This window comes from Bufo bufo, chromosome 4 (assembly GCF_905171765.1).
Source record: "Bufo bufo chromosome 4, aBufBuf1.1, whole genome shotgun sequence".
NCBI lineage: Eukaryota > Metazoa > Chordata > Amphibia > Anura > Bufonidae > Bufo > Bufo bufo.
The window spans coordinates 435642285-435654707 of NC_053392.1; positions in this window are offsets into that span (position 1 = coordinate 435642285).

Genomic DNA, 12423 nt, shown 5'->3' on the forward strand with positions numbered 1-12423 from the left:
CAGGTCCAAGACACCTAGGACTCGCCCTGCTGGTAACCTACGACCCCTACCCATTCCCAGTAGACCCTGGTCCCATATCTCGATGGACTTTATAACTGACCTACCGCCGGCGGAGGGTAAGACTGTAGTGTGGGTAGTGGTGGATAGGTTTAGCAAGATGGTCCATTTCATTCCCCTGTCTAAACTCCCGAATGCCAAAACCCTGGCGTCTATTCTTGTGAAAGAAATTGTTCGATTGCATGGTATCCCGGAAAATATTGTTTCTGACAGGGGTGTGCAGTTTGTGTCCAAATTCTGGAGGGCCTTCTGTCAAAAATGTAAAATTTCATTGTCTTTTTCCTCTGCCTACCACCCTGAGAGTAATGGGCAGACTGAACGCCTTAATCAGTCTGTCGAACAATTCTTGAGGTCGTATGTTGCTGATGACCAGCAATTATGGGTGAAATTTCTTCCATTGGCTGAATTTGCTTTGAATAACCGTGTCAATTCTTCCGCTGGGGTCTCCCCTTTCTTTTGTAACCATGGTTTTCATCCCCGTTTTCATTCTGGGTCGTCCGTCTCCTCCTCTAACCCTGAAGCGGATAAACTCTCCTCCGAACTGTGCACAGTTTGGGCCCGGGTTCAATCGAACCTAGAAAACGCTCAATGTTCTCAGAAACTCAAGGCCGATAGGAGACGTTCAAGGGGGGTAAACTTTCAGGTTGGGGATAAAGTATGGTTGTCCTCCAAGAATCTATCTCTCAAGGTAACTTCTAAAAAATTTGCTCCTCGTTTTATTGGACCATATAAGATCACGGAAGTGATTAACCCGGTATCTTTTAGGTTGGAGCTGCCCGAGTCATTCCACATTCATAATGTGTTCCATAAATCTCTGCTTAAAAAATATTTTGAACTGGTAGTACCATCAAAAGCCTCGCCTCCGCCGATTCTTGTTAATGATGCTGTCGAGTATGTGGTGTCTAAAATAGTGGATGTCAGGAAGGTGCGTAATTCCTTGCAGTACCTGATTCACTGGAAGGGGTATGGACCTGAAGAGAGATTTTGGGTACCTGCCAGGGAGGTTCATGCTCCTAGGCTTGTTCGTAAATTTCATTTAGAACACCCTGAAAAGCCATCGCCTGAAGTCTTGGGTCCGGTGGCCCCTCGTAAAAGGGGGGGTACTGTCACGGGGTTCCGAAGGTGCACTCAGTCCCCCATCGCCCGCAGACCTGTTGCTTAGCTTTGGGAATGAGGATCTGTGTTTGACCTCATTCCCAGGGCGGCTTTACTAGCTGGGTGGCTCCCTGCTCCTAAGTCTGCCTTGAGCGCCGAGCTGATCACTCGGTGCTCGACTGGTTGGTCTGTCGGTCATGTGACGCTGGCCACGTCACATGACCCTCACTCCCCACTATAAATACAGGCAGCCTGCTAGCTACAGGTTGCCTGTTAATTTCTAAGTTCCTGGCTATTTGTTGGACTGCTGAATACTTACCTGATCCTGTTCCTTGACCATCCTTTTGCCTGATCCTCCTGTACTGCGCATCCGTCCTGGTATTGTGACCTCGGCTCCCACCTGACTACTCTCTTAGGACTCCTCTTGTACTTCTCTGCTCTCCTGGTATTTGACCCCGGCTTCTCCTGACCATTCTTTGCTTAATCCTTTGTACTTTGTAGCTTTCCTGGTATTGACTCGGTCCGTTCACGTCCTGTTGTTTGTCTGTCTGTCATCCCTGCACTTATTCCAAGTTAGGGATTGCCGTCCAGTTGTCCCCTGTCATTAGGACTCGCGAGGCAAGTAGGCAGGGCCAGGGGTAAGGGTGGAGCGCACTGGTCACTTCCCTCCCCCCCTGTGTGTGTGTGTGTATACGCGACCGTTACAGGTATCCTGTGTGTGGAAATCTTAGATTTGACTGGGTCACCATCCTTCATCCTCACCTCAGTTTTGCTAATACTTTCTCTGACTAGCTTTTTGGGGTAACCCCTAGACCGAAATTTTTCGGCCATTTCCGCCAGCCGTTGGTCCCTAATCAGACCTGGCTCAACTATCCTGGCCACACGTAGCATCTGGCTGTATGGGAGAGACTTGATCATTGGCCGCGGGTGGTGGCTCTCATATCTGACAAGGGTATTTTTGTCCGTAGGTTTCACAAAGAGGTCAGTGGACAGGGTATCCACCTGAATCATCACCTCAGTGTCAAGAAATTGTAATCTCTCATGTGAATGCATCAAGGTGAACTTGACGCTAGGGTCAATCCCGTTCAGGAACGAGTGGAAAGCCATGAGGTCCTCTGTGGCGCCCACCCATTTCAAGAAAATATGATCTATGTAACGCCACCACCCCAGCACATGGCTGAAGTGGCGGCATCCATAGACGTAAGAATCCTCCAAGTGTGTCATATATATATTTGCATATGTGGGCGCCACATTGGACCCCATCGCGGTCCCCCTCAACTGTACATAGTAATCATCCTGAAATAAGAAATAATTTCTAAAGAGAATAAATCTCAATAATCCCAATAAAAATAACCTACATTCCTCTGTGTACGCCGTCTGCATAAGACATAATTCCATGGAGACCCAATTCGTGCTCGATTGACGTGTATAAGCTACACACGTCAAAGGACGCAAGAATGGCACCATCTGGGATTCTCAAATCCCTGATCTTCACCAAAAAATCACTAGTGTCCCTTATATAGGATCTGGCGGACACGGCAAACGGCCGCAAGATCCTATCAAGGAAAATCGCTGGATTACAAAACAGAGACCCCCTGCCGGACACAATGGGCCGGCCCCGGGGAGCACGCAAATTCTTGTGTATTTTTGGAAGCGTGTATAATATTGGGGTTATTGGTTTTTCACATAATAAATAACTACACAATTTCTCATCTTTGATGCCACCAGATTTGGCCTGTAATAGCATATCTCTGAGTTCCCTCAATAGATTAAACTTAGGGTCATTAGAGACCCGCTGATAAACATTTCTATCCGCCAACTGTGATAGGATCTCTTGCACGTAGAGATCCGTGTCCATTACCACAACCCCACCACCCTTATCCGCAGAATTGATGGTGAGGTTGCAGTTTGCAGACAGATCTCCAACGGCTTTGATATCCTCAGATGTCATATTGGCATGGCCCATAGGATTCGCTGTCATTTCATGCTTCAATTTGTCTATGTCTCGCCCTACTGCCAGAGTGAAAGCCTCAATAGCAGGATGGTGGGACACAGGATTGAAATCACTTTTTAAAAAAAGTCCCGTGTCATGTAGAGTTAATTCACTTGTTCTCATATTATCAATACGTGATCTATCCTGTTGCTCAGAAGCCCACACCTTCAATTTAATCATACGGTAGAATCTTTGTAGGTCTAGTTCTACATTGAACCAGTTGGTTGTGGCAACGGGGCAAAAGGATAGTCCCTTGTTTAAAACATGAATATGTTCACTGGTGAGTGTGGTTGAAGAGATGTTTACCACTGTGCTTTCTTCCTTTCTTTCACCGTCCTTGGTCTCTGGGATCTGGGTGCCCTCTCTCTTTCTCCACTTGTGCTGGCGCCGACCGCCCCGCCGGAGTCTCCTGGTCCTGTACTCTGCTCCGGAAAAGGAGGACGAGAAGCTCCACTTGCTGGGAGAAAATGAAGCACCCTTCTCCTTGGAACCTTGATGTGTATTTCTATTGTCACCCATCATAGCTGGGCTTCTCTTTTCACCAATCGGTCTCCGATTTTTTTCTCAGGTCACCTTGCCAGTTATAAACATAGCCTGTGGCATAATCGTCAATGTCCCTGGACCATTTACTTTGTTTTTTAGCCTGAAAATCACCCTTAAATTTATCAAGAAATGCAGCACTGTATATATACAGTACAGACCAAAAGTTTGGACACACCTCATTCAAAGAGTTTTCTTTATTTTCATGACTATGAAAATTGTAGATTCATACTGAAGGCATCAAAACTATGAATTAACACATGTGGAATTATATACATAACTAACAAGTGTGAAACAACTGAAAATATGTTATATTCTAGGTTCTTCAAAGTAGCCACCTTTTGCTTTGATTACTGCTTTGCACACTCTTGGCATTCTCTTGATGAGCTTCAAGAGGTAGTCCCCTGAAATGGTTTTCACTTCACAGGTGTGCCCTGTCAGGTTTAATAAGTGGGATTTCTTGCCTTATAAATGGGGTTGGGACCATCAGTTGCGTTGAGGAGAAGTCAGGTGGATACACAGCTGATAGTCCTACTGAATAGACTGTTAGCTGCTTTTTTCTTGCCATAATACAAATTCTAAGTAAAGAAAAACGAGTGGCCATCATTACTTTAAGAAATGAAGGCCAGTCAGCCAGCCGAAAAATTGGGAAAACTTTGAAAGTAAGGGCTATTGTCATGCCCCACTCTGACGATGTGCGGAGGTCAGCCAGGATTGCAGCACGAGTCTAGCATTTGTTTTGATGCTGTGCTGGATCCGCCTCGCATCAGGTGCACTGGGTAGAGTCATTAGTTTAAATGGTCTCCAGCTAAAGTGCTCTGAGCGGATTATACTGTTCATTAGTGTCTGGGAAGTTTGGAAGGAAGGTTGGCTGTTTGTTCCTGCTCTCAGCAGATAAGTGTCTTTTCTTGTTTGGTTGTTTATGTCATCTTACCCATCCAGGTTCTGTGCGAGCTGGCTGCTCCTTTCTTCCCACTTCACCATCTCAGGGAGATGAGGGTTCTGTTAGTTTAGGCTGGTGGACACAGCAAATCTACCATCAAGGTTTGTCTGTGGGCTGAGCATTGCAGGGAAAGAGGTCAGGGATAAATTAGGAGGTCAGGGATAAATTCTCTCGTCCAGAGCCTGGTTGGTGTGTTGTCTGTTTAACTGTGCACGTCCGCCGTGACATTATAATCCGCCATACTGTGACTGCCATTGCTCAGCGTTTATGTGATGGCGTCAATTGATGCACTGGTTGACCGCATGCAGGGTTTGTCCCTGGAGGTTGCGGATCTACGTAGTACGGTCACACAGTGTCAGAGGGTGTTGGCTTCAGGTACAGGTCAAATTGTTGGGGAGCCTAAAGTCGCTCTTCCAGAGAAATTTGCAGGGGGTACTGATGATTTTTTCCGTTTCAAGGAATCATGTAAGTTGTACTTTCGATTGTGCCCATTTTCATTAGGTAATGAGGATCAGAGGGTGGGTATCGTCATGTCTTTGCTGAAAGGGGACGCGCAATCCTGGACTTTTTCCCTGCCACCCGTTACCATGGCTCTCCGGTGGAGGAATTTTTTAAAGCCCTGGGATTGATTTACGATGACCCAGATCGAGTTTCGATGTCAGAGTCAAAATTACGTAACTTACTACAGGGTAAACATACTGCTGAGGTTTACTGCACAGAGTTTAGGAGGTGGGCTACTGAGTCAGGGTGGAACGACCCCGCGTTACGTAGCCAGTTTTGTCAGGGGTTATCTGAAAGGTTGAAGGATGCTCTGGCTTTTCATGAATACCCAGATACTTTGGAAAATGCAATGTCTTTGGCGATACATTTGGATAGACGCATCAGAGAGAGGTGTATGGGTTCCTCTGTGCAGGGGATTCCTCCCGCGTGTGGTTTTGTTTCACCAGCTGCCCAGGGAGATATTGCTTGTTATTCTGGAGTAGGAACCCATGCAATTAGGTCAGATATCTTTCCATTCAGATAGTAGAGACTTTCGTAAAGCGCACAATTTATGTTTCTTTTGTGGAAAGAGGGGTCATTTTGTTTTTTCTTGTCCGTATGTTGAATCACAGAGGAAAGTGATAAAGAAAAAAGAAAAAGAGAAAAAAACCTCCCTCACACTTGGTAGTATGAATGGTGTGGTAGAGCAGACTGGTATGCAAGTTCCCTGCAGTTCCCATCTTCTCCTTTCAGCTATGGTGGCGCTAGAGTCTCGAAATGTGTTTGTTGATGTTTTTCTTGATTGTGGTGCTGGGGTAAATTTAATTGACTTTCTGTTTCTTGAGGGTTTGGGACTAAGTATTTGCACGTTAGAGAACAAGATTCGTGTTTTTGCCATTGATTCTTCCCCTCTTTCTCAAGGGAGCCTTACTCACGTTGTTCATGATATTCATTTAAGGGTGGGTGATTCACATGCTGAGATTATTTCCTGTTTCGTCATGAAAGATTTGCCAGCTCCAATAGTTTTGGGGTTGCCATGGTTGTCTAAACATAACCCAATTATAGACTGGCAGGCGAGACAAATCATTGGTTAGAGCAAGTTTTGTTCGGATAATTGTCTTGTCACATCTATTTCTGAAGTGTCCGTTATGGCCTTGCCTCAGTATCTCTCAGATTTTTCGGACGTGTTTGCGGAGGGTGGGGCTCCCTCATCGTGACTATGATTGTCCTGTGAATCTCATTCCAGGGGCTAAGTTGCCCAAGTCTCGGCTCTACAACCTCTCTCAACCCGAGAGAGAGGTCATGCGAAAGTATGTCGCCGAGAGTTTGGCAAAGGGTCATATTAGACCATCTAAGTCTCCAGTGGCTGTAGGTTTGTTCTTCGTGAAGAAGAAAGATGGATCACTGAGACCGTGTTTGGATTTCCGGGAGCTGAATCGTATTACAGTCCGGGATCCATATCCCCTGCCTTTGATCTCTGATCTTTTTGATCAGATTGTTGGAGCCAAGGTGTTCTCCAAGTTGGATTTGAGAGGAGCATACAATCTGATCAGGATCAAGGAGGGGGATGAGTGGAAAACGGCCTTCAATACGCACGAGGGTCATTTTGAGAACCTGGTAATGCCTTTTGGGTTGACGAATGCGCCAGCGGTATTTCAGCGATTCGTCAATGATATTTTTCATCATTTGGTGGGGAGGTTCGTAGTAGTCTACCTTGATGACATTTTAATTTATTCTCCTGATCTGAAGACCCATCAGGATCATGTGAGACAGGTTTTGACGATCCTGCGGGAGAATATGTTATACGCCAAATTGGAGAAATGTTTGTTTGCGGTGCAAGAGCTTCCATTTTTGGGATACATGCTTTCTGATTCTGGTTTTCGTATGGACCCCGAAAAGGTCCGGGCGGTTCTGGAGTGGGATCGACCGGAGAATCAGAAAGCTTTGATGCGATTTTTGGGGTTTACGAATTATTATAGAAAATGTATTTTGAATTATTCCACGTTAGTCAAACCTCTTACTGATATGACCAAGAAGGGTGCTGATGTCTCTGTCTGGTCGGATGAGGCATTGCAGGCCTTTTCGGCTATTAAGAAGCGTTTTGCGTCTGCTCCCATTCTGGTGCAGCCGGATGTATCTCAGCCATTCGTGGTCGAGGTTGATGCATCAAAGGTGGGGGTTGGGGCAGTGATTTCGCAGGGTCCTTCTCCTGGCAAGTGGGTCCCGTGTGCCTTCTTCTCCAGGAAGCTCTCGGTCGCCTAGAGGAATTATGATGTTGGAGATAGGGAGTTGTTGGCAATCAAGTTGGCCTTTGAAGAATGGCGTCACTGGTTAGAGGGGGCTTCTCACCCCGTTACTGTGTATACAGACCATAAGAATTTGGCTTACCTGCAATCTGCCAAGCGTCTGAACCCTAGACAGGCCAGATGGTCATTGTTTTTTACCAGGTTCAATTTCGTGGTTACCTTTCGCCCAGGGGTCAAGAACGTCAAGGCAGATGCCTTGTCTCGCAGCTTCCCTGGGGGAGGTGATTCAGAAGATCCAGCGTCGATTTTGGCGGATGGAGTGGTGGTCTCCGCTCTGTACCCTGAATTGGAGATGGAGGTGTTGGGAGCTCAGGAGGGGGCTCCTGGTTCGTGTCCCCCAGGGAGGTTGTTTGTTCCTGAGGGCCTACGATACAAGGTGTTCAAGGAACATCACGATACTGTTCTCGCTGGACATCCTGGTGGTAAGTCCACCTGTGATCTGGTGTCCCGGAGGTTCTGGTGGCCAGGTTTGCGTAAGAGTATTGAGAATTACGTGGCAGCTTGTGAAACCTGCGCTCGGTCTAAGGTTGCTCCTACTCGACCGCCTGGTTCACTTCTTCCATTGTCTATTCCATCTCGTCCTTGGACACATTTGTCCATGGACTTTATTACGGACCTACCGAGTTCCTCCGGGAGAACAGTGATTTTGGTGGTAGTCGATCGTTTCAGTAAAATGGCTCACTTTATACCACTAACAAGTCTGCCTAACGCTAAGACTCTGGCGCAGATTTTTGTGGATAATATTTTTAAATTGCACGGTATTCCTTCGGATATTGTCTCTGATAGGGGCACGCAGTTTGTCTCCAGGTTTTGGAGGGTGTTCTGCTCTCGACTTGGCATTCAACTTTCTTTCTCGTCAGCTTTTCATCCACAGTCGAATGGTCAGACGGAGCGTACCAATCAAAACCTGGAGACCTACTTGAGGTGCTTTGTGGCTGAGAATCAGGAGGACTGGTCCTCATTCTTGCCCTTAGCAGAATTTGCATTGAATAACCATAGACAGGAGTCCACGGGTAAGTCGCCATTTTTTGGCGCATACGGTTTCCATCCTCAGTTTGGGACCTTTTCTGGGTCTGGTTCCTCCGGGATGCCAGAGGAGGAGAGATTCTCTTCTGCCTTATCCTCTATCTGGCGGGGGATTCAAGGGAATTTGGAGAGGATGGGTGAGAGGTATAAACGAATGCCTGACAGGAGACGTGTGACTGGTCCGGACCTGTGTGTGGGTGATTTGGTGTGGTTGTCCACTAGGAATATCAAGTTGAGAATGCCATCTTGGAAACTGGGTCCAAGATTTGTTGGTCCATATAAGATTTCTGCTGTGATCAATCCTGTGGCATTTCGACTTGATCTGCCGCAGACTTGGAGGATCCACGATGTCTTCCACAAGTCTTTACTAAAAAAATATGTTAAACCGGTGGTACCATCGCCATTGCCTCCTCCTCCTGTTCTGGTCGAGGGAAACTTGGAGTTCGAGATCTCCAGGATTCTCGACTCGAGAGTTCTGCGGGGTTCCCTCCAGTACCTGGTTCACTGGAGGGGATACGGTCCTGAGGAGAGGATGTGGGTTCCGGCGTCAGATGTCAACGCCAGCCGTCTGGTGAGGGCCTTTCATAGGTCCCATCCGGATAAGGTTGGTCCATGGTGTCCGGAGGTCACCCGTAGAAGGGGGGGTACTGTCATGCCCCACTCTGACGATGTGCGGAGGTCAGCCAGGATTGCAGCACGAGTCTAGCATTTGTTTTGATGCTGTGCTGGATCCGCCTCGCATCAAGTGCACTGGGTGGAGTCATTAGTTTAAATTGTCTTCAGCTAAAGTGCTCTGAGCGGATAAGGCTACTTTCACACTAGCGTTCGGAGCGGATCCGTCTGATGTTTCATCAGACGGATCCGCCCCGATAATGCAGACGTTCGCATCCGTTCAGAACGGATGCGTCTGCATTAAAACTTAGAAAATTTTCTAAGTGTGAAAGTTGTCTGAGCGGATCTGTTCAGACTTTACATTGAAAGTCAATGGGGAACGGATCCGCTTGAAGATTGAGCCATATTGTGTCATCTTCAAGCGGATCCGTCCCCATTGACTTACATTGTAAGTGTGGACGGATCCGCTCGCCTCCGCACGGCCAGGCGGACACCCGAACGCTGCAAGCAGCGTTCAGGTGTCCGCTCACTGAGCGGAGCGGAGGCTGAACGCTGGCAGGCGGATGCATTCTCAGTGGATCCGCCTCCACTGTGAATGCATTGGGGCCAGACGGATGCGTTCGGGGCCGCTCGTGAGCCCCTTCAAACGGTGCGCACGAGCGGACACCCGAACGCTAGTGTGAAAGTAGCCTTATACTGTTCATTAGTGTCTGGGAAGTTTGGAAGGAAGGTTGGCTGTTTGTTCCTGCTCTTAGCAGATAAGTGTCTTTTCTTGTTTGGTTGTTTATGTCATCTTACCCATCCAGGTTCTGTGCGAGCAGGCTGCTCCTTTCACCCCACTTCACCATCTCAGGGAGTTCAGGGTTCTGTTAGTTTAGGCTGGTGGACACAGCAAATCTACCATCAAGGTTTGTCTGTGGGCTGAGCATTGCAGGGAAAGAGGTCAGGGATAAATTAGGAGGTGACCCTTCCCCTGTCTCTCGTCCAGAGCCTGGTTGGTGTGTTGTCTGTTTAACTGTGCACGTCTGCCGTGACAGCTATTTGACCATGAAGGAGAGTGATGGGGTGCTGCGCCAGATGACCTGGCCTCCACAGTCACCGGACCTGAACCCAATCGAGATGGTTTGGGGTGAGCTGGACCGCAGAGTGAAGGCAAAAGGGCCAACAAGTGATAAGCATCTCTGGGAACTCCTTCAAGACTGTTGGAAGACCATTTCAGGGGACTACCTCTTGAAGCTCATAAAGAGAATGCCAAGAGTGTGCAAGCAGTAATCAAAGCAAAAGGTGGCTACTTTGAAGAACCTAGAATATGACATATTTTCAGTTGTTTCACACTTGTTTGTTATGTATATAATTCCACAAGTGTTAATTCATAGTTTTGATGCCTTCATAGTCATGAAAATAAAAAAAACTCTTTGAATGTGTAAGGTACCTGTAAAAGGTAGTGTCCGAAGTGGAAGTAGTGTGCTTGAGATCCAGGCAAAGCGTCGTCAGGCAAATAGTTCACAATCAAAATCCGGAGAAGAGTCAGGCAGGCTAAGGTCATTCACGATCTGGTGGCAAGGTACAAAATCAGCAGGCTGTAGAATAGTCGGGATATCAGGCAGGAGTTCAATACAAGGAAGATCACTGAAGTCAAAACACCCAGGGAAGAAATCCAAATAAACGGGCACTGAGTGATGTCCTCACTTCCTATTTAAAGGCTGTCCAGATTGAGAATTGTCCACAGCTGGCAGCAGGTGGAGCTAGAGAGTATGATGTAGTGTTGAACACAGTAAGGACATTCCCAAAGTCTAGATCTCTTCTGTAGCACAACAGGTAAGGCTATGGTTTAAGAGACCAGGAAGATCCCGGTTCAAATACAACCCGGGTCATGACAGAATGAGAAGGTGTGTCCAAACTTTTGGTCTGTACTGTGTGTGTGTGTGTATATATATATATATATATATATATATATATATAGTCAGGTCCATAAATATTGGGACATCAACACAATTCTAACATTTTTGGCTCTATACACCACCACAATGGATTTGAAATGAAACGAACTAGATGTGCTTTAACTGCAGACTGTCAGCTTTAATTTGAGGGTATTTACATCCAAATCAGGTGAACGGTGTAGGAATTACAACAGTTTGCATATGTGCCTCCCACTTGTTAAGGGACCAAAAGTAATGGGACAATTGGCTTCTCAGCTGTTCCATGGCCAAGTGTGTGTTATTCCCTCATTATCCCAATTACAATGAGCAGATAAAAGATCCAGAGTTCATTTCAAGTGTACTATTTTCATTTGGAATCTCTTGCTGTCAACTCTCAAGATGAGATCCAAAGAGCTGTCACTATCAGTGAAGCAAGCCATCATTAGGCTGAAAAAACAAAACAAATCCATCAGAGAGATTGCAAAAACATTAGGCATGGCCAAAACAATTGTTTGGAACTTTCTCAAAAAGAAGGAACGCACCGGTGAGCTCAGCAACTCCAAAAGACCCGGAAGACCGCGGAAAACAACTGTGGTGGATGACCGAAGAATTCTTTCCCTGGTGAAGAAAACACCCTTCACAACAGTTGGCCAGATCAAGAACACTCTCCAGGAGGTAGGTGTATGTGTGTCAAAGTCAACAATCAAGAGAAGACTTCACCAGAGGGAATACAGAGGGTTCACCACAAGATGTAAACCATTGGTGAGCCTCAGAAACAGGAAGGCCAGATTAGAGTTTGCCAAACGACATCTAAAAAAGCCTTCACAGTTCTGGAACAACATCCTATGGACAGATGAGACCAAGATCAACTTGTACCAGAGTGATGGGAAAAGAAGAGTATGGAGAAGGAAAGGAACTGCTCATGATCCTAAGCATACCACCTCATCAGTGAAGCATGGTGGTGGTAGTGTCATGGCGTGGGCATGTATGGCTGCCAATGGAACTGGTTCTCTTGTATTTATTGATGATGTGACTGTTGACAAAAGCAGCAGGATGATTTCTGAAGTGTTTCGGGCAATATTATCTGCTCATATTCAGCCAAATGCTTCAGAACTCATTGGATGACGGTTCACAGTGCAGATGGACAATGACTTAAAGCATACTGCAAAAGCAACCAAAGAGTTTTTTAAGAGAAAGTGGAATGTTATGCAATGGCCAAGTCAATCACCTGACCTGAATCCGATTGAGCATGCATTTCACTTGCTGAAGACAAAACTTGAAAAGAAATGCCCCAAGAACAAGCAGGAACTGAAGAGAGTTGCAGTAGAGGCCTGGCAGAGCATCACCAGGGATGAAACCCAGCATCTGGTGATGTCTATTCATTCCAGACTTCAGGCTGTAATTGACTGCAAAGGATTTGCAACCAAGTATTAAAAAGTGAAAGTTTGATTT